The sequence below is a fragment of the Chrysemys picta genome, chromosome 5, assembly GCF_011386835.1.
Source record: "Chrysemys picta bellii isolate R12L10 chromosome 5, ASM1138683v2, whole genome shotgun sequence".
Lineage (NCBI taxonomy): Eukaryota > Metazoa > Chordata > Testudines > Emydidae > Chrysemys > Chrysemys picta.
The window spans coordinates 20,253,268-20,276,279 of record NC_088795.1 but is presented as its reverse complement, the minus strand read 5'-3'; the positions used below and the strand labels follow the sequence as shown (position 1 = coordinate 20,276,279).

At 41.0% G+C, this 23,012-nt stretch overlaps 1 protein-coding gene across 3 annotated transcripts in view; it reads right to left on the bottom strand.

Annotated features, from left to right (window-relative positions):
• Nucleotides 1–23,012, bottom strand: part of UNC5C (unc-5 netrin receptor C) — a 368,610-nt gene that overhangs the window by 146,132 nt on the left and 199,466 nt on the right. The window lies entirely within an intron of this gene.

Genomic DNA, 23,012 nt, shown 5'->3' with positions numbered 1-23,012 from the left:
GGAATCACAGTACATGAGGAAGAGCGGGCAACACTATTTGTCACATGCACACACCCTGCGGATGGGCAGACTGCTCTAAGAACCAAGAGACTGCTCTAAAAAACACAATGCAATCTCTTCTTAAAATGTCATTATTTTGGGGCCAATCTGATGATTTTTGGGGGTCCGACTCATGATTTTGGATCTCTTGAAGTTGGCAATACTGCTTCAAGATGAATTCTGGTCAGAGACAAAAGATATACGTTCTCAGGAAAGAACTGAATTCTCCCATGTTTCTGACAAAAAGCATCATCTTAGCATATAGTAGTTTAGGGGGACTTCCCACAGGGGTCTAAATGGGGGACACTTGGAAAATGAGGGACAAATACATTGAAGAGTCACTAGCTGATCCTGGGGGCTCTTCAGCAAAAACAAACTAACAATTCCTACCATAAGAGTGGGAACTAACATCTCTGCCATGCTATAACCCCCTCGCCTCTGAAGGGTACTGATGTGGAGGCCTTTTTAAAGTCCGTCAAGGAGGAAATCTAAGATAGTGTGCAGTGACCAAGTGTGTTATTCTTCTTAGCGGCCCAGCAAACACCAGTATTGCCAATTTATCAGTAGAAGACGGCATTCTGCAGCTTCAAGATCCGCACTTCAGAGGAGAAGGCCTCATCTAGAAGTCGCCAAGCTGCTCTGAGTGAGAAAAGGACTTGGACTCTGGATCAATGGTGAGTGAGGAGAAACAGTTTCCAGGGATGGTCCAGTGACAAGTTTGTTAACTGTGAAGACTAAGGATATCTATGACACCTAAGGGCTAGTATGATTACCTCTACTTTGCCAGCTCAGCCTAACTCAGAACTCTGGGAAGAAGAGAAAGGCAAGAGAAGCACTATACTTGCTCCTCGCAGCAGTTACACTCCCACTTATCATTGCTGACATTAGGATTGAGAGCCTGAATCCAAGATCAGGAAAGTTCAGTTGTTGTAAAAGTCTATTGCTGGTGCTCCCAACATGCAGTAGATCTGCTTGAACAATGGGAGATTCACTTCCTGGATATTGCATTTTACCCTACTTTGTATTCCCTCTTCAGAGATGTAAAAGACTATGTAAGGCAGGGGGGGCCAAGGCCCTCCTACTTTTCAAAGTGGATGGGCCAGGCTGGTCCACTTTTCGCAACGGGCCCAGCTCCCTGACTTCTCCCCACCCCCCTCAGCCTTGGGAGCCCAGGGTGGAGGGACCCGAGAGCAGCCCCTGGCCTGTGTCCCCACCCCCGGACCCTCCACCCAGGGCACCTTGAGGGTCTGCGGCTCCCCACAGCTGCCCGGGTGGCTCTTACCATGGCCCGGCTGCGGCTCTTTGGCCAGGCCCCGTGCCCAGGCCAGGCTGGAAGCTGGGTCGGCATAGGAGCTGTGTGGGCAGTTGTGGGGGGCTGCGGACTCACCACCTGCCCTGGGTGGGGGACCCAGGGGACAGGGTCACAGGCCAGGGGCTGCTCTTGGGCTCCCCCACACCAGGCAGGTGGAGGGGCCTGGGCTCCACAGTCAGGCTTCGACTTCCGGCTTGTCTGAGGGGGTGGGGTCTCGGGGGAAGAGATAGGGTAAAATCCATCGCCCCTGATGTGAGGTGCAAGACAGAGGAGAATCAGACTTCCAGTTTCATTTCAGTCACAAGGGCTGCCTCTGTCAATTAAACTGCATGGGACATGGGTTTTAAAACAGAAAATAGAAGAATTCAGAATGAAAGAAACTCAATATTAACTAGTCACGCTCATGCTGCCAATGCAGACCACTTCTTTGCAACCAACTTCTTTGCAGCAATCAACAGTGTAATTTGCTTGAACTGGATCTCCTTTCTTTTTCTCTCTGCTTTTCCCCTGGAGTGTACTATGTTACAGCCTTATTATCGCCAATTAATGTCTAGAAAAAAATCAAAGGGCCTGATTTTCCTCTCACTTACAGAGGTGTAAAACTGGTGTAACACCACTGACTTCACTGAAGAGCTAATTACTCCTGATTTACACCCAGTGTAAGATAGAGGAGAATCAATCCCAAATAGAGGAAGAAAAAGGCCTTTTTCATTATTTTATACATCCTGATTTTATAGGACAACTTGTAAGGTTAATTAATACTGTTCATGAAGCATATGTCATCCCCTAATCACATTTAATTAATAATTTTAACTAACAGCCTGCTCCTGAACCTACTAAAGCCTATGGAAGCTTTGCTAATTGACTAGATTGGGAGGAGAAGCAGACCCTAAATCTATCCCTTCAAGGTGTACCTTGTATTCTTCTAAGGGAGGGACACTGCTCAATGTGTCATATTGGTAATTCAAGACAGACTCATTGTTGTATATACAGATACAAATATGTAAATTAAGGCTCTGTTAACAGAGTCCACTACTGGCTCAGGACAAACTGCATCTGACCTGAGGCTCTTACCAAAACAAGTAAGAGATGGCATGGATAGCCATAAATGTACTTGTTAGCACTGCATTCAGCCTAATTAAACATTAGTGCTTAAAAAGGTTACATACAAGACAAGGGAAATCCAGCCTGCATTATAGGAGGGAATAAAATTGTTCATTTGGGCAAGTACAGTCATGATAATTTTTATCTCTATAAGACCTAATGGAGATGTCTGCAAGTTTCTTTTTTTATGTTAGGTTTCAGAATGGTAGCCGTGTTGGTCTGTATCAGCAAAAACAACGAGGAGTCCTTGTGATGCTAGATGGTCAGGATGTTAGAGAGCGTATTCCTTCACTCTCCCACTTCCCTGGTCCTTCTTGCATGAACAAAGAGCAACAATACCCAAGTCCGAAGGTGCAAACAATTCGATCTTTATTGGGGTGAGCTTCCAGCAAGCTTAAATCCAAGTTTCTTTTCCTTATTTTCGAATCCCAACTTACTTCCTGTTTGCCCCTAATTTATATAGTAATATTCTTAGCTATACCTTAACCAATCATTCTACTGAAATTTACCTAACCAATCCTAACATTTTGTAACATGATTAGCTAACCAATTATATCCCACCACTTTAATTAGTGTACACCCAGCAAAATTAATTATACAACAGACAGAAACAATCACAGAACCAGACGAAGACCATGCAAATAAACAATAGCAAAGTAGGAACTATAATGACAAAATAATAGAGAAGTGAGGATTTCACAACTACATCTATAAAGGATTCCCCAGCTGTGTATATTGATAAGTGAGTTCTTACCAAACAGAAAACTATCAAACTAAATTTCCTTTGACATCTTCTAGGCTCTTCCCTTTCTCTGGAGGCGATAGATCGGATCACCTGTCTGATAGGCCCAGATGGCCTTATTTCAGTACGACTAGTTTGGAATGGGAGGACGCCCCTACGCTTCCCAGTTTATGGCTGCTCCCACTGCTTAGCCAAAGGCCTTAGACTAAGAACAGGGCCTCAGACTGTCCCAGTGAGAGACGGCCCAGACACAGATTCTTTCTTTTATATCTCTATAACCAGCTAAATGATAAACATAGACCTAAATTCTTAAAGTATAGGCCTTTACAGACAGGCCTGAATAGCTATATCCTAACACTCCTCCCCTTTTTTTCCTTTTGGGATCCTCCTGCCCAGGTATCCCTGGAAAAGCATAGGACATATGGCGACACACTTCCTGATAGGGCCAGGCATCATGGTGGAAGGTGCCACAAGGACTCCTCGCTGTTCTTCGTGTGTTGCTGCCTTAATGCTATCGGTAGATAAAAGATTGAGCTGGATCTTCAATGGATATAGACTGATTTACAACAGAGGAGGATCTGGCCCAAGATGTTTGAAAAGTTGAATATCAAAGACACGTTGGGGCTTTTTTTTCCCTTTAAAAGGTGATTGTGATGACCGTTCATGACACAAATACAGTATATAATATTGACTTTTCCAATATATGATAACGACTTGCAGGCCTAGATTCTCCACCACCTTGTATTCTGCGTAGTCATTTACAGCTGTGCAGAATGAGTGAGAAGTAAATATAAAATGCTATGAAGATCAGAATTCTATGCTTACTAGTATCATTGAAACAGTCATACTCCCCTCCATTTGTTACAAGGATAAAGGATTAACCAAGCTGCAAAGCACAAAGGTTTCGGTTTGTTTAAACTCTTAAGCCAGGATTGTAGCCTAGTGTGTGAATTTTGGGAAGTTGTGTTCATCAACATTTTACTTGGAAAATTAGATAGCGTCTGCCTCTTTAGAGCTTCTGTACAGAACTGGGTTGATTACTGAGTCAGGTTATCAAAAGTACAGAAACTGAAAAAAATCCCAACAATGCTTGAGCAAACTAGAAACGATGCTGATGAAACTTACTTCTAATTATTACAGGGCTGTATATTATAGTCTTTTGTACTGTCACCTTCTCTTTGTATTTGCTTAAAACTAATAAAATATTTAAGTTTTAAAAGAAAAAGAAAGTGGGTCACAAATTGTGTCTGAAACGTTATCTCTCTTGGTCTCTCATGCAACAAAAACACAGAGAGTGACATTGAAGTATTCCGTTAACCCGGCACATGCACCTCCTCCCAAAAGTGTGAGCTCCAGGCACTTTATCTAATTAGAAAACTGACACTACTCAAGTTAGACGTGGACGTTATGAGCAGTTTAGCCGCATCTCATTAATATTTTTTATTGTCTCCCTTTAAATAATGAATATTTGATTGGGAGGGAAGAATGCATGCAATACAATGTCTGAACAGTAACAGGGTTTGTGGATCACAACATAAGATTCTTTCTTTGTGGGTAGCTTGTAAAACGAAATGTATTTTTTCCCCATTTGGACTGTAGTACTGAAGAGGCTGTATCCCAAAGTTGATAGCATAGGATTCAATCAGAACCACCTGCAATGCAAAGTTTAATTTGAAACATTTCTGCCCCAGCTGCCATTAGTAGTCATAATGGCTGACATAGGGTCAAAAAATTATTAAACCTCCAAGGAGCATCATTTCCTTTTCAGTGTTACGCTTCACTTTTCTTTGACACATTAGTCCTGAAGCAGCTTCAGGCTCTTGACCCCTCTTCTAACCCTGATAACTAATTAAAGATGGACAAGGCTTAGGCTACAATAGTTTTTGTTAAACCTATTCATTCTAAAGTCCCCTTCAGGCATTCTGTCACTTAGGACAACGCCTGCCATATTTACATGAAGATGAAAGACAAGACTTAACATAACCTTTGTGGTTAGAAGGTAGGATGCATTTTATAACATGCAAAGTACATTCCCAGCACGCACTAGAGACAGATTTCCTGGGAATATTCCAAAGCAGACAACTTTGGCAAAACTTGAAGATGATTAACTGTGTGCGTATTTTTAGAGTTAGAAATTCAGATTCCAATTCTTTATCTGGATGCCATGTCAAGAAACCAAATGTGTTACAGTGAATAAAATTAGCAAATTAAAGGGTTGATCTTCCCTTTCCAAATATAACTTTCCATGATACACCCACATACTGGAAGGGATGCTAGATCTAAACTATATAACCTCGTCTGTGCACATGCGGATGTTGGGACCAGCTGTAAAATCATTGCATAAGGCAGAATGTAGTTTGATATCTTGGTCTATCGAGATGGCAGGGGTTGAGAACTGCTGTTTGCTGAAAGGAATCCCATCTTGTCCTCCAAGCCAGAGGATCTGTAAATTTATGTTGAACTTTGCACATGCTTTCTTAGTTCATGAGTTTTGTTTTTGAGCACAAAGCCTTCAGCAATTAGGAATCGCCAGCTAGTACAGAACGTTGCAGCGCATCTTCTCAGTAACACAGACTACTATAACCACGCCACACCTGTCCTCATCTATCTATACTGGCTTCCCCTTTGAATTCTGAATCAAGTTCAAGGTCTTGGTCCTTATCTTCAAGGTGCTCCATGATGTGGGCCCAACATAATTAACCACCTAAAGCTCTGGGATGCGGACATTGGGTGACAACTCCACTCCTCTGACACAATGGAACTCTTTGCAATAAGGGTAAAACTTATCAGTGCAGGAGAAAGAACTTTCCTGGGAGTGGGAACAAACTCCCGCAGGATCTAAGGATCATCACAAACTTCACCACTTTCCTCTCCAAGTGTAAGGTGAAATTCTTTACCTTGCCTTATTTAACAGAAATACATAGTAACATGGGGAGAAGATGAGAGAACAAACCACATGACAGATGTTAGTTATATTGCTTAATGCACTGCTAGAAGGAGCTCAGATACTATGGTGGTGAGCACAGTATAAAAACATATATAGAATGAATAGAATGAGAAGACAGCTGGAGTTTACAAGCCAGCATTTTAGGGTTATAAATTCAGTCTTCTAGCTCTGCCAAGAGTGAATATTTTTACCACCATCTTCCCAAACCTAAAAAAGATTCTGCATATTTCCCTCCAGTTTGCTTCTACCCAGAGAGTTGCGTCTGCTTTCAATACCACTCTTTTTCTGAGTTTGAGGTGGTGGTAAAACTTTACATAACTAAGGCCGCAGAAGTCCGGGGGGACATTGTGGATCTCCATCAAAACATGAGCAACCTGCAATGGAAAGCTGATCTCTTTAGTGGGGACATACTCTGGATGCTTACCTGTGCCTGAAAAACTGACTCAATGGGATGGTCTTGTGGTAAAAGCACTAAACTGGGATTCAGGAAATAGATATTACTTAATCTCTGTGCTCAGGAATCATGTGATAAATGGAGATAATAATACTTCCCTACCTCACATGGGTAGCCTGAGGCAATCAAGTACTATAGTGAGGGGGACCATATATAAATACCTTGATTGGTAACAGTCCAACTCATTTAGGGTGACCAGATAGCAAGTATGAAAAAGCGGGATGGGGGCGGGGGTAATGGGTGCCAATATAAGACAAAGCCCCAAATATCAGGGCTGTCCCTATAAAATCGGGACATCTGGTCACTCCAAACTCATTGTATATGTAAAGGGGAAAAAAATCTGAATCCCCCAGCTCCTTCTTCAATGTGCAGAATTACTCTAGAGGTGACACATTTGTAATCAACAGCACAAAACCTGAGGCAAACATGAAGGAGAAAGCACACAGCAGTCAGGGCATCCAGAAAATAGCAAGAATGAAATCCCGGTCCTATTGAAGTCAATGGGAGTTTTGCCATTGACTTCAATAGGGCCCGAATTTCACTCCAAGTATCTGAATTCACCTCAGGCAACTATTAATACCACAGGTCAAAAGGTGGATACACAACTATACCTTTCCTATGAACAAGTGTTATTTAAAAGCCCCAATTCACTACTTTCTTCCTTGGATCTTAATGACCACTGTTATTTGCCCAGCACTAGTTATCTGATTGTATCTATGGCCAATTTTTCAAAAACCATAAATTCTTTTATATGTGACTGATTTATCTCAGCAGAAGTTCAAATTACATTAGAAATCCATTAGCTAAATTCTACAGGGTGGGGGAAGACAAAAGGGATGGCTTCTGTCTGCCAGCCTTGGTAAAGGGAAAAAAAATAAGATAAATATCTCATTATTAAATTAGACATCCAGGTACTTAGGCAACTAGATGGAAGAACATGAACTGCAGTCTGGAATCAGAAATGTGGTGTAGACATTTTTTTTAAACTATCAATTCTACAGAAGAGTCATTAGGCAGATGAAAAACACAGGACTTTTGAAACTACTGTGGCTTTCAGTACTCACAAAGGAAAAGAAGTGGGCATGCACCTAAAATCTTCATGCAAAAAATCAAACCTATTATTCCCTATGAAGAAAAATGAAAGTGTAATGCTCATGTATTTTTAGAATACATACAATAATTTAAATGGCTAGTCTCCTCCATGCAGAGGAGGTTGTTTATTTGAGGAGATGCACAGACAATGTAGCTGTTGGAGCACGTGTTTAAGTACAGGAAAGCATATCCTTTCCTTTCCCTGAGCCAGCCCCCCGACCCCACGCCTCCCACCAACAAACTCGGCAAGTTAAAAAAATGTGAGGAGAATACAGCTAGTGCATTGATATTAACACCATATCCTTTTCTAGAACTGGAAACAGCAATAGATTGATTTCAGGGCTCACAGTGGGATAGTACAATACAATATGGCTCATATGACTTTCAGAAACAATCTAAATTCATAGACCTATTTCAAAAGTTCATGAAAGGCCTGATGTATAGCAGCATTTGGTTACAGATTGCAATTTTCCCCCTACAGTGACTAATTTCATCCACTCTCCCTTTCTAAGTCTTGCTGATTTGTTACTCTCCAGCTCCAATTTACTTAACCAAGGAGGGCAACCTCAGCCAGCAGGCTCCTGACTTTTGCCTTACCCCCACCCTCTATGGGTTCAGTTAAAGTTCTTGTGCAGTGTTATCATTTTAATCTCCTGCAGTCGTACACAAAAGCTGCCTCAAATGGAAGTTGTCGGCCGTGTTACGAAACAGCCCTGTGAAGAGAAGGATTCATAGACTCATGATGTAGTATTTATGAAAACTGCTGGCTAAAAAATACACGTTCTCCTGCCTTGGCCAGCAAATCCTCAACTTCCCCCATTTCTGCCCTTTCTGCCCAACTTAACCCCATGGCCAGCAACACCCAAAACAAGCTACTCTACGGCCACATCTACACGATCACTGATGTCGGCAAAACTTGTGTCGCTCAGGGGCATGAAAAACACAAACTCCTGAGTGACCCGAGTGACAAATGTTACACCAGCATAAGTAGTAGTATGCGAGTGCTATGTCAGCAGGAGAGCTTCTCCTGCCGACATAGTTACTGCCGCTCATTGGGGGTGGTTTAATTATGTCAACGAGAGAGGTCTCTCCAGTTGGCACAGAGCAGCTACATGAGAGATCTTACAGCAGCATAGCTGCATTGGTACAGTGGTGCCACTGTAAGCTCTCTAGTGTAGACATGGCCTAAAACCAAATATGGGAAATCAAGAGGAAAGGAGTCATTTTTGAGAATTCAGTAGTACCCACTGCAATTACAGATGTACCTAATAGTAAGCAGAAGCTCCTAAGAGCAGTTCCAACACTGACCCTTTGAAGGAGCTGAGAACAGTGCCAGTCCATCCCTTCTGAAGAAGAACAAATGGTTTTGGGGTTCAGAGACTGCACTAAGATTTGGGAAATGGAAGATTAGTTCCTGCCTCTGCCACACACTTACTGTGTTTCAGTTCCGCACCTGCAGAATGGGCTTAATAGTTCTTCCTTTGTCTGTCCCATCTATTACTAATTAAAGCTCTATGGGGTGAGACTTTTTCTTAATATGTCTATTGATGATGACATTGGCAATGGGACCCCGATCTGACCTAGGCACTGCTGTAATGTAAGTAATAATAATGAGCATGTTAGCTATTTTACTGCTGCCTAATGTATCTAGTACATGTAGAAAAAATAAACTGTCACTGCTGTCACATGCACAAGGTATGTTATCACTGCGACTTCAGAGAACTAGGGATAAATTAATAATAAGGAATACTACTTTTTATATAGTAGCTTTCATCCAGGAATCTCAGAAACACTTTAAGAAGGTAATTTGAAACCTGATCAAGGTCACACAGCAAATGTTCTTAACACTGCAAAGTTAAAAACAGAATTCAAGGGTATGTTCCACGTGGGTGAATGGATACCACTAGGACTTCATGTTGGCACAGAGGTCTGCCTATGTGGAACAAACTTCAGGGACAGGGCCCAAGTACCTTGCTTTGCAGTTTTGTGCTCTAGCCACTAGGATATGTTACTTGCCATGAGCTGTGTGCTCTGGTTTGGACAAAATCAGAACCAACCCAAAGATTTTTTTAGGTTTCAAATAATAATCATAACAGTATAAAATTATTACATTTTAATGTCAAGAGCTGTAGCTGAAAGCGAACATGACGATATAGTGTGAGAAAGGATGATGGAGGTATTTGTAGCTAGACCCTTCCTAGCAGCATGAATCAAAAGTGAGATGAGATTTCTAGCTCACTTTTGCAGATCCCAGAAGTTCAGATAAGATTTGCATAAATATTCAGGGCCATACTTTCTTTTTGAAGACAGTCTTAACCTGGCCTATAAATGTACATGCGCAAATTTTGCATGCATATCCATTTGAGCCTGCAGTTGCCTTCCTTGCGTGAACAAATGAACAACTATTCAACTATTGTGAACCTGCCATTGCAAACCATGTTTTGAAAATGTGAGGCTCTGACATATGGCCTTACTCAAGTCTTGATCTGATCCAAACGTCTAAACCTTCTTGAGAGTCAGCCATCTCCATTAAAAGCACCACTGCATTCCATCGGCGGCCTCAGCAATATACAGCAATGAATGGGTTACATTTGGTTTTTTAAGTATAGACTTACTTGAATAAGTGGATGAAGACAAATGAATTAAAAATAAATGTAAAGAAAAATTAAATGTAAAAGAGGCCAAGAGAGATTTAATTAATTAAAAGTCTTCACTGAACTTGTTCTGTAGTGCTCAGTCCTAGTTCATTTGTTCTTTGCTTCCCAGTACATCAGACGAAAGCTACAGGGTTACATGATTTTTTTTTCAGTTCTGTCCTACGGCTAGGAGTATAGATCACAGGTATTTTTACAATTATCTCATGAGCACTGTTGGTCCACACTGGGGAGTGAAATTCTGGCCGACACACTGGGAGACTGGAGGATTGCCTCCAATGTCTGCTCAGCAAGCAGGTGCTTGGGGCAGCCAAGAGGAAGGGGCGGCATGTCCGGCTCTTTGGCGGCGGGTCCCTCAGTCCCTCTCAGATCGCGGCTTTTTTTTTTTTTTTTCCCCCTGCCACTTGGGGTGGCAAAAACCCTGGAGCCGGCCCTGTCAGCACGGAATACTCTTTATTTAAAAAATAAAAATCAGAGTTTACAAGCTTGGCAAGGTTCTCTCACTTCCTTCCTCTCTTGTTTTTTCCATGTCTTTGTTCTGTTCTCCTAACCACCTCTTCTCTTCTGCTCTTAATCCTAGATACTTTTGCCTCTTTGTACATCCTTGTCTCTTCTTCCTTTTCTATCCTCCAATTTTTTCATTTCCCTTTCCCTTCCCCCTCCTCTTCTCCATTCTTTCTATCCCCAATCTCTCTACCCCCCATATCTCTTTCTGTCATTACCTCTCTCTTCTATTTCAGGCCCAGTAGCATCATGGCCACTCTTCCTTTTCAGAAATCTTCCTGTGTTGTTGAGGGGGGGGGAAATGTGTAGTTGTAGCTCTGGAAGCCAATAAGAAGAGCCAGGGAATGATCAAGTACTACCCCAGAAGCCAACAACAATCCTAATTTGCTCTATCCACTTTCATTTACTCTATCTACAGAATTATTGACTAGACTACAGGTGTCATTCTGATCTCATCCACAGCAGTTACACACATGTAAAACATCACGGCGTTAAATGGGAACGAATCCTGATTCATACAGGTGTAAGTGAATTCAGACCTAGTCCTGAGTGTCAAATCAGCAGTCACAATCTGAGCTGGTTTTCCAGATGGTTTTGGGCAAATTTTCTGCCAGACATTTGGCAACACTAATTTGAACAGCACAAACCTAACATGCGCTTAGCTGGTCTCATTCAGCAGATTTCTAATTCGTGGTCAGCAGCACACAGTAGTATTAAATTATACATCTGTAAATATAGGGAGAAAAGGTCACATTTCATGATTGCCCAGGTCTTGGGGCAGAGGGGCTAGAACACATATAACATTAATTATTAGCCACTGAAAGAGAAGGCTTACACTTAAAAGGTCACTTACAATGGCTTGATTTTACACTCTGAGCCACATTTCACCTTAAGTGGCAAAAGCACAGCATATAAATAAATTAATATCTAAATGAAAATGGCCCTGGTGCATTTCGATAGTATTTAACATCCACGGTATGCAACAAACCTCATATCCTTGCTTGCTGTTAATACTTAAGGCAAAAGGAGCATTTTGGTTTAATTCCCGCTGTACTTTAAGATGATGCCAAGATGTATTTTAGTGCAGCTGCAAACAGGTACTATAAGAAAACGGCAGTCAGCACTTTGCCTCAGGAGGCTGAGCTGTTGCCAGGTCTGTCCTTTCCAAAGCGACAGTCTTTCCCCAACCCCATCCCGGTTACCTGGCAAGATGTCGTTCATGTACATCACCCTATCGATACCAACTCCTCCTCCCCCCAATGTACTATATTTTTTAAAAACTTGAATAAAAGCTCTCTGCCACTACGCTGACAATTGTTTTGAAATGCCAAAGCTAGGCTGGAAATCACCATTCACTTCTGAATGGAGATTATCCCTTTCACCAAATATACCATTGTATTTTAAACTTTGAGCAAAGTGATCAGAAACCAGGGGACAAGTGGTGTCTTGATGTTGGCTGCAAAGATAATTAATTTATTGGAAACCAGTTAACCGACTGACAGAGGTCAATTGAGATTATACTGGGATGATATCAACCTTTGTGATGCTCCCCAGAATACTACATCCCCAGCTAAAAAAACAGGGTCTTTGGTAATGAACGCCCTTTCTGTAGCTTCCCTTTGGTGATGTGACCTGAGGAACTGATTGGCGAATCAATGCCTCAGATTCATGATACAGCTTCTCCTCCTGCATCAGCAGCAACTAGCTGTGTCTCAAACCACTTACTGTTCAAGGCTCCTTTAACTGCAGCACCCAGATCTCTGGGATACATAGCATCCCCTGCCAGCAAGCAAAGTGCCAATAAGACACTGTCAGTCAGAAAATGTCAGCTCCACAAGTATTTGTTTAATATATATGAAAGGCAAACTGGGAGTGGGCGGAGGGGAAATATGTAGGAGCAGCAGCAAAGAACAAGTTGCTGTACATGACAGTTCATTTCTGGATAGCTAAGGAGATTAATGCCTTCACCTGCAGCTCATGCATTACTGTCCCTAGCTATTGAAAGAGGAAATGTCATGTACAGCAACTTGTTCTTCATTGCTCAAGCAGTGAAGGCGCATGTGGTAACTGCTCTGCAGAACCCCAAGCTATGGAACAGAATGTGTAATTAAGGAAATCATGAATATGAAGCTCTATTTTGTGTTTAAATAATGCAAAGTCCCAAACAATTGATGACGAGTGTGAAAACTGATCCAATCACAAATTATTTCAGCACCAATCAGCTGTGGAGATATTCACCTTCCATATTAATCCTTGTTGAAAGAACAATATGAAGAAATATTTTAAATAGTTGTTATTTCCTTTTCTTTTTCCACTTTCCATTAGTTGTAATAGTTATCATTTAGAAGCTTGAAAACAATTATTCCCCCAAACAATTATCTTTTTCCTTTTATGTCTTTTTAATGTAAATGAGTGCTAGCAAAAACGCTAGATTGACAGCTCCAGCATCCTCAATTTATCCACAGGACAAGTACAACCAGGGCAGCAGCACAACCGCCACCAAATATGCATCAATCCTCTCCTATCTACTTAACTCTCTGGCCCTCATCACCGTACTTTCTAACCATCTCACAATCAGTAATGGATTTTATCTTCCCCACACCCCATTGCGAGGTAGGAAAATAATTATCCCCATTTTTTATAGATGGGAACTGAGGCGCAGGGTAGACAGAGGGCATGTCTACACTGCAATTAGAAACCCACAGCTGGCCTGTGCCAGCTGACTCGGGTTCAGGCTGCAAAGGTGTTTAATTGCGATGTAAACATTCCAGCTCAGAGGGCCCTAGAGCCCAGGCTCCAGCCCTGCAGACAGAGCTCTGTGAGCCTGAGTCAGCTCACCGATTTTTAATTGCAGTGTAGGCATACCCTGAGTTGTCCAAAGCCAAAAAGGAAGTTTGTGGCTGATCCAGGAATCAAGGCCAGGTTTCCCAAGTTCCAGGCCAGTGATTTCTCTGTACACCAACCTTAGTACTCACCTCGATGGAGCATCTCTAGCGGTAAGTGTCATTTTGGCTGAGATTTTCAATGCAGCCTAGGTGATTTAGGCACAAATCTTCCATCAAAATCAACTTGTCTAGACTTCTTTGAAAAAATCTCATCCCATGTCTCTGAACCAATTTAATCTGTGGCCTCTCTGCTGAAACGGCAAATTATTGCCAATTTAGATGCTGAGTTTTAGTGATTCTGAGGTAGACAAGTTTCAGTGGTAGCCGTGTTAGTCTGTATCAGCAAAAAAAACAACAACGAGGAGTCCTTGTGGCACCTTAGAGACTAGCAAATTTATTTGGGCATAAGCTTTCGTGGGCTAGAACCCACTTCATCATACGTATGAAGTAAAAAATACAGGCATAACTACATGAAAGGATGGGGGTGCTTTAATCTGACATCAGGAATCATAACATTTAAAAACCAGTAGGAGAACACTTCAATCTCTCTGGTCACTCAATAACAGACCTAAAAGTGGCAATTCTTCAACAAAAAAACTTCAAAAACAGACTCCAACGTGAAGCTGCAGAACTGGAATTAATTTGCAAACTGGATACCATCAGATTAGGCCTGAATAAAGACTGGGAGTGGTTGGGTCATTACAAAACCTAAACTTATTTTCCCCAATATTAATTTCTCCCTACTGTTACTCACACCTTCTTGTTGACTGTCTGTAATGGGCCCTCTAAGGTGCCACAAGTACTCCTGTTCTTTTTGCGGATACAGACTAACATGGCTGCTACTCTGAAACCTGTAATGGACCATTCTCTTACCACTTCAAAAGTTATTTTTCCTCCCTTGGTATCCTGCTGTTAATTAATTTATCTCGTTAGACTGACCTAAAACTTGGTAAAGCACCTCCATCCTTTCATGTGTTTATACCTGCTCCTGTATTTTTTATTTCATACATCTGATGAAGTGAGTTCTAGCCCACGAAAGCATATGCCCAAATAAATTTGTTAGTCTCTAAGGTGCCACAAGGACTCTTCGGTTTTTTTCAAGGTAGACAAGTGTCCACTAAAAATGATACTGAGTCCACAAATTCACTTCACAGAGGCATTAGATATCCTTCAGATGTTAACAGTTTTCAGTTCCACCTTGGGCTAGATACAAACCATTACCCTGCAGGGGAAATGCTCCATAGCCTAGAAGTGCTCCCTTCCATCTTAAACATATTAGTTTTCACCTGTATTTTGAATTGATCTGGAATTGGTTGGGTGTTTGTAAACAAGAGATTATAGAGCCATATGGATATATACATATTGGGCCCGCCCCTTGCTTCTGTAAATCATCATAGCTCTCTGTGACAGTGTACCCCATAAGGCTTTATGGGGGGGTGTTTATAAATGTATGTATGACATAACTGGAATATGTTTTGTGCCGCTTGTGCCATGTAACATATGGTTATGGTCTACTATATCTATTCATCCTAGTTATACATATATATCATTTTCTACTTGAGGTTAAGAATATGGGCTGTTTGCTTGCTTGGTTTCTAAGTAAGCTTTGTGAGGCATTTGGTCAGCTTCTTTAGGAAGGAATTCGCCAGGTTAAGTACCTGATCAGGAAACACTTGGGGAACAATGCATCTTGGAATGCTCCAATCCACATAAGAAGTCTTCCTGGAGACATGCAAGATATCATGTGGACAATGGCTTCGGCCTGTAAAGACTGAGTCATGCAGGGACATGTGACTTGCCCAGGTGACTCCAGAACTCCATCCTGGAGCTGAACTTTGCATAGGAGGGAGGAGGGGGGTCTCCACCACAAGAGAGAGTCCTCCATTTTGTCTTCAGCTGGCTAGGGAAGGAGCCTCTCCACCTATCAAGGATACTTGAAGGGAACTGGAACAAACGACTGTAACTACAGGGCGTGTGGGTGATTGCTGGACCCAGGCTAAAAGGAGATTAGCCTGTAAAAGGGAGCATTCTGGAACTGGTGAGGAACTTATCTGTATTTAGTTTGATTAGACATAGATTTGCGCATTTTATTTTATTTTACTTGGTGACTTACTTTTTTCTGTCTGTTACTACTTGGAACCACTTAAATCCTACTGTCTGTATTTAATAAAATCACTTTTTATTTAGTAATTTACTCAGAGTATGTATTAATACCTGGGGGAGCAAACAACTGTGCATATCTCTCTATCAGTGTTATAGAGGGCGAACAATTTATGAGTTTGCCCTGCATAAGCCTTATGCAGGGTAAAACGGATTTATCTGGGTTTAGACCCCATTGGGGGTTGAGCATCTGAGTGCTAAAGACAAGCACACTTCTGTGAGCTGTTTTCAGGTAAACTTGCAGCTTTGGGGCAAGTGATTCAGACCCTGCGTCTCTGTTGGAGCAGATGGGAGTGTCTGGCTCAGCAAGACAGGGTGCTGGAGTCCTGAGCTGGCAGGGAAAACAGGAATAGAAGTAGTCTTGGTACATCAGGTGGCAGCTCCCAAGGGGGTTTCTGTAATCCAACCTGTCACACTCTTATTATCTGTAACAATACTGTAGCAATTTATATGTAATAATTGTGTTTGTACATCAGCATCTGTGATAGTACCACTGCTCTGGGAACACCCTGTTGTAGCAGCCAGTACAACTCATTGTTTGTTGTGGGTCTTAATAAAACAAAACAAAACAAAAAAACCCACAAAACCCAAAAACAAAACACGGGAGGGGAAATTTGCAGTTAATTTTTTCAAAATGTAAATTTTTTCATTACATTCCTTCCACTGAAACAAAACAGCTATGATAGGATTATTAATTTGTACAGAAATACTCGCTGTCTGGCTTCATATATGTTGAGCCTGATCCTGCTTCCGCTAACCTCACACAGAACCTCTTATCAACTTTAGTGAAAGTAAGAATCATCTTAGTATTTGGTACAGTTTGCCTCACAATATTTGCTTTCTGCTTTACTGCCTCACATGCTAACTTTATGCATTTCTCTTTATTACAGGCGTTTTTTTTTTTTCCTTTTCCTTTTCCCTATGTAGTTGCTGTGACAACTCAGTTTTCAGTTCCTTCATTATACTGTATCACAACCATTTTTAGGTACTGTCCCTTTTTGCAAATCCTTACTCACATGAGTAACTCTGCAGCTTTGCTGTTCAGGGGCTGTGGCCTCTACACAGGTGTCCCTGTCTACACAGATCTTGAGGAATCGTGGGTTGAGGGTGCAGAGTCCTCTCCTTCTGCAAACATTCTCTTTTAACGTAGGAATAAACAGGAATCTCAGTGAGCTGAAACTTGCAGCATTTTCACTGCCCTACCGAACGATAATTCGTGTAGGACATAAACTTGGTCCTTAACTTTTATAACCTCTAAGGCAATTACCTTTGTTTTTCATTTGCCTACAAAGTGCAATGCACTCCCACAGTGCTATATAAATGATGACAAGAATACCCCCAAAAACCATCGGACGGGTAACAACTTTCAGTCACTTTTGACCTGAGCTGGATATACCCATTTTGAGCCTCAAACCTTATTTAGGCAAAACACAATTCATTATTGTAATTTATTATTAATTATTACTTCCCCCCACAGCTTTCTAAATGGGATTCTCCAGAGATGGAGTTCCAATTAAAAAAAAAAAAGCTAGGGAAACTCAGCATGCGATAACCTATTTCTTTCTGTCAAATTTCTCCTATGCTTCTATTAACAAATTTGCTTTCAAAGCAATTATATCTATATATATGTGTGATCCATTTGTGGCAGCTCTTTGCTTGTCTCCTGACATAAGCACTATTAGGGCTGTCACAGATGATCAGCTGCTGGCTAGACAAAGCTAATTCTGCAGTGTCCTGGTACCGCCAGTCAATATCAACAGAATCATAACAGCACACTCTGTGAATTGCCTATTATTTATCCTTGCAGTGACTGTGTTGAGGACAGTTCTTACTTCATTTTGACAAAAGTGAAGGAGAGGAAAGCCCTCATGTGGTCACTGTCTCACATGGTAGTGACAGCTCCTATTGCTTCAGGCGTGCTCAAAACTGGAGACTTCTGAGGGTTTGCTCTAAAATCAGAGCCATCAAAGCTGCAACCACTGTGGGGGACCCAGAGTATTTCTGAGGAGACTCAAGACTAGTCCAATGAATGGATGTCACTGCTGGGCTTTATGCCCTAGAGTAAGCCTAGTAGGCTACGATGCGTTCAGCATTTAATACAACTCAGCTGCATGGATGAAGCTCCACATACTACAAGAGAAAAATCAACTAAGATGCCCATTAATATGAAAGACTTTTCTTGTGGGGGTAGAGGTGGGTGGGCTGGGGGTTATGGCAGCATTTTTCAATCATGCATCATTATGAAACTTCTGATTATCATAGCTGTAAAGCAAACTGTGTACTGAATATCTCAAATTTGCCCAGGAAATTTGAAAGAGCTCTATATTATAGTTACCAAGAGTTCTCTCACAGCTGTGTCCCTCACTGCAGTGATACCATAATAATGAGTAAATTCTATATATAATGATGTGCCAGTCAGATGGATCATGGCCTTAAATATGATGTGAACTCCTTATATGCCTTCCCAGCATGCTGAAGTTGCCTTTGAAAAACTAAACCCTGAAGGACTAAGTAAATAGGATTTCCACTGGGCATGAAAATTAAAGGCTAAAGTTCTTGCAGAGGATACGAGTCCCAACCAACCCAATGTGGCATGAGTAAGATAGTGAGGTCCTGAGTGAAATGTAACATTGATGTATGTTATTTATGCAGAAGGATAGTCTTCTAGGAAAGGCCCCAAACGGTAACTCAGTAGATGTGGGTTTAATCCCCAGCTCTGCCACAGGCTCCCTGTATGAACTTCAGGTAAGCTATTTAATTGCTCTGTGCCTCAGTTCTCCATCTGTAAAATGGGGATAATAATTCTCTCTTTCTCCTACCCTTTATGCATCTTATCTGCTCAGACTGTATATTCTTTGATGCAAAGACTCTCTTACTATATGCACTGTATGTATAGTGCCTAGAACAGTGGTTGAGTTGAGTTTTGCACTGAAAGTAGGGATCCTACCACTTTGCTATGTATGAAGAATACAATGTATCTACCCCAAAATTACAGCACTTACTCTTTAAACAAAGAATTAATTTTCTGAGGCTATGCAAGTAAACTGGTTAGTTTATGAGTTAAAACTAATTTTAAAATGGGTCCTTTAAGTAACTTGGCATATGATGCCAGACTGCATCTTTCTTCCAAATGATCTTTATAACAGAATAATGTAGATGCTTCATACTTCTCTTATAATTAAATCTCACTGAAATATTGATAATTTTTTAGGATTAATGGTAATTTTTCCTGTTATTATTCATAACTGAAAGGTTCTTCTTCAGGAGGGGCTGAAAAGTCCACTAAAGAGAATTCCAGGTAGAACTGCTTTTCTTCAAAATGGCTGCCATCTCCTGTTGTTCTCAATGAGACTGAGGTCATAACTTCCCCAGAGTAGATGGCCATTTTGAGAAGGGCATCTATCTCCCATTGTTCACAATGGGACTGAGGCCATGGGCTGCTCTTAGCAATGATGATTTCACTCTCACTGGAAACAATGGGAGGAAGTGGTCACTATGAAACGGGGCACCTTAAAAAAGGGAAGCTTTTGCCTCAGTCCCTTTGAGAACAAGGAAGATGGCAGCCATGCTGAAAGGGAGCAATTCTTCATGAGTTTCTCAAGATTTTTATGCACCAGTCTCTGTAGACAGATAAACTTTCAGTCATAAAAATTGATGGCACAAAAAGACCATTAGCCCTAAATATTTCTTTTCAACAGTTGCACCAGTACTACATAGTGGGAACTAAAGGTGTTGAGGGAATACAGGAGGGAAAGGAAATCTGGTGTGTGCATGTGTGTGTGTGTATATATGTGTATATATATATATATATATATATACATATACATACACACACACATACATGTGTGTGATCCATTTGTGGCAGCTCTTTGTGTGTGTGTGTGTGTGTGTGTGTGTGTGTGTGTGTGTAAGGGGAATGTAGGGAGCTGCAGGAGAGAGAGTGTGAGTGAGTGAGTGCGTATGAGGGGAATGTAGCGGGCTGCAGGCAAGAGGGAAAACTCTGTAAGGCACAGTAATGGTAGGGGGGGAAAGAAAAAAATAATGTGGGAACACAAACACTAAAATGTCTTAATCATACTCATAGCATTGATGTGTGGTGTCATTATAGGGAAAAGTTAAGTTTGCTTGGGGGACCCTAATAGTGAATTTCCATATCTTAACTTGTGGGGCTTTCTTTTAAGTGGTACCTTAACTTTGAATTGTCGGCATTTATAACACTTTATTTGGGATAATTGCACCATCACTGACGTGTACCCTAATTTATTGATATGTACTCTTAGCCTCAACCCCAACCATAGCTTGGAGACATTGGCCAAGTCATGAAGGGCCAAATACTCAGCTGCTGTAAATTGCTGATTTATATCAGTCAAGAGTCTGTCTGAAAATGCCTCAAAATAATTTGTCCTTAGAGCAGAAGAATTTGATCCAATACACTGGAATGTACTTGCAATCAGGTATGTTTACCACTGTCCTGTACCGCACAGAATACATACTCATGTTTATGACTACCTTTCCCTCTATTAGCTTGCCTTCATATATTATTAGGTCTCTAGTATTCTATACAGTACGTGCTACTGTGATACAAATATTAATAAATAATACAGTTAACAGAAATTCTCCTTTAGCTCAAGTGGTAGGGGCCTGTATTTTTGGTGTGAAAGATCCTGAATTCTACCTCTGCTGCTTATGATTGTTAAGTCCATATGAACATGCCCCCGTGCAGTATCACAGATGACAGTGAAGTTCTGTGGGCCTGGAATCGTATACCATCCTGAAAACGCCCAATTTCATTTTTCTCAGTACTCCTCTGACAAATATAACCCAGACTCAACCGTATCTGAACTAGATCTCAATAGTGCCACATGAGGCAGAGATATTTGTAATTCTCTGTCTGGTTATTCATAAAATCATGGTTGACTAAGAGCAAAATTCTCTCTGATCGGCAGGGCAGACCTTTATGGCAGAGACCTTCTGGGCATGGAACTTCCATTAATATCAGCAGAGAATTAATGCAGAATATGTAACAGAGATGTTCACTGTGGATAAGAGACTTGTGGAATGCATCTGACTGAAGAATTTTTCCCTAACCGTTTACTTTGCTGGATGGATCAGTAGACTATCCATGAATAAAAATCAACACTTCAATAGCCCATCCATGCCTCAGATAGAATTTCTGTATCTATCAAACAACTGTTCTGAAAGTACATGATATATAATGTTACTTTACCTTCCCCATCAAAGAAAGTGTGGGTCTTAATAACTGACACAATAACTTAACTGCTTGTAGCAGTATATAAATAAAACTGTTTTTTCATCCCTCATCCCAAATTTATTTTGCTTTGTGGGCTTATTTTCACATTGTTCAAAGAGTTAGAATTTCTTGAGATGTTATTAGACAACAAGCTAATCTTTAAACCATCCATGCAAGAAGTAACACATGTATTTGGTATTAGCCTCATGAACTCATACATCTTTCAGTTCAGCATCTAATCAATAGTGTGTGTAGTGAATTGGCCTCTAGCTCAATAATTAACTCATACTGGGTTTGTCCTTGTTTATTCCCCCCACTCCCACCCCAGTGCAAGTTTCTAAATGAGTGGACAAGCCGATTAGGAGTTAAGCATGATTTTTTTTTCTAGGGCAACATTTAGGCAAAGACACAGTGTTTTGGCAAAAGGTCATTTTCATATGGTCTATGTCTTTCCAGTGGGGTCCTGGCCCAGGACTAGGGTTCTAGGCCCTACAGTGATACAAATAATAATAGCATCTCTACCTACCTGTCTAGATACTTATATACTATACTGTCACATAATCTTCATCATGGCAGTGTGCATGCTTCTGAAACCTGTAATGAACCTGAAAGAACATATTCTTGTCCATGTTTGGGAAGGGTGATGGTGTATGCGAGGTTTACAGAATCTTCCAGAAGAGATTAAATGGGTTTTCATCAACCTTTCCTGGGGGATCTAATGAAACCTCTTTTGGAACATCTCACAGAAGGTTTCTGATTCCTGTTTCCAAGATTCTCTAGCCATTTTGAGTTCACATGAATCTCAAATTAATCTCAGACTTTTGGGGAGGAAGGAACCAAAATATATAAAGAAATGTTCCCTGAATTACTCCCAGTGAGTTTTTAAAAAAATCTCAGACAAATATCCCACCTAAACACATGGGAAAAAACCATAGATGTTTGTGCACAGTATTGTTACAAATACAAATAAGTTCAACTGCCTTTTCTGCTAGAAGTACAGGTCCATGGATTTTCCCCCATGATTGTTTAGTATCCAAATGACAAATTATAATAAAAGCTATTAAATAAGTTGATTTTTTAAATCCAGTTCTCATTGGACAAGTATGCCCAACAAAAAGTCACCATTACCATAGGTGGCACTAACTGGCATTTGCGATGAGATACCAAGGATCTGAAGTAGATCCTCCAAGTCAAGACTGAGGCATGTTGGCAACTAAGCAATGTGGGGAAGCTCACACTATGTTTATCTGTGCTGGATTTGTTCTTTCACAGTTTCATAGAGTTTAAGGGCAGACGGGACCATTAGAAGATCTAATCTGACCTCTTCTGTATCACAGGCCATTAAATTTTCCCTAGTTACCACTATACGGAGCTCAATAATGTGATTTAGACAAAAGTCTTTCAGTCCTTAGGAGACAAAACTGCTGTGTGGCACTGGCAGAGAACAGGAGAGACCCAGGATATGTTCTGTGGATAAAGTGAGGAATTTTATCCCACGGACTGACAATACTCCACTTTCCACCAGCACTAAATAAACTAAAGAGAAAAGTAAACAAATCTCAGAGTTATAGCCTCAATAAGTATTTTTCATTTTGAAAAAGAGAGACTTGTAAAAAAAGCAAGACCTTAAAAACATGCTTTAGCTCATCCTTTTGGCTGTGTGCACATATGTTTGTTTTCAGATATAATGAATCCAGACTAGAACCCAGATGAATGAAGAGTTCCTGGCACCATCTCATCTAAGGTTTATTAAAAATGCTCTTTCATTCCCTAAGTTGCCTATAGTACAGTTCCTGGCCTATTTCAAATCAATACTACAGTATAGATTGTGCAAATTTAGAAATGGGTTATATAAGGATTCTTCAGGA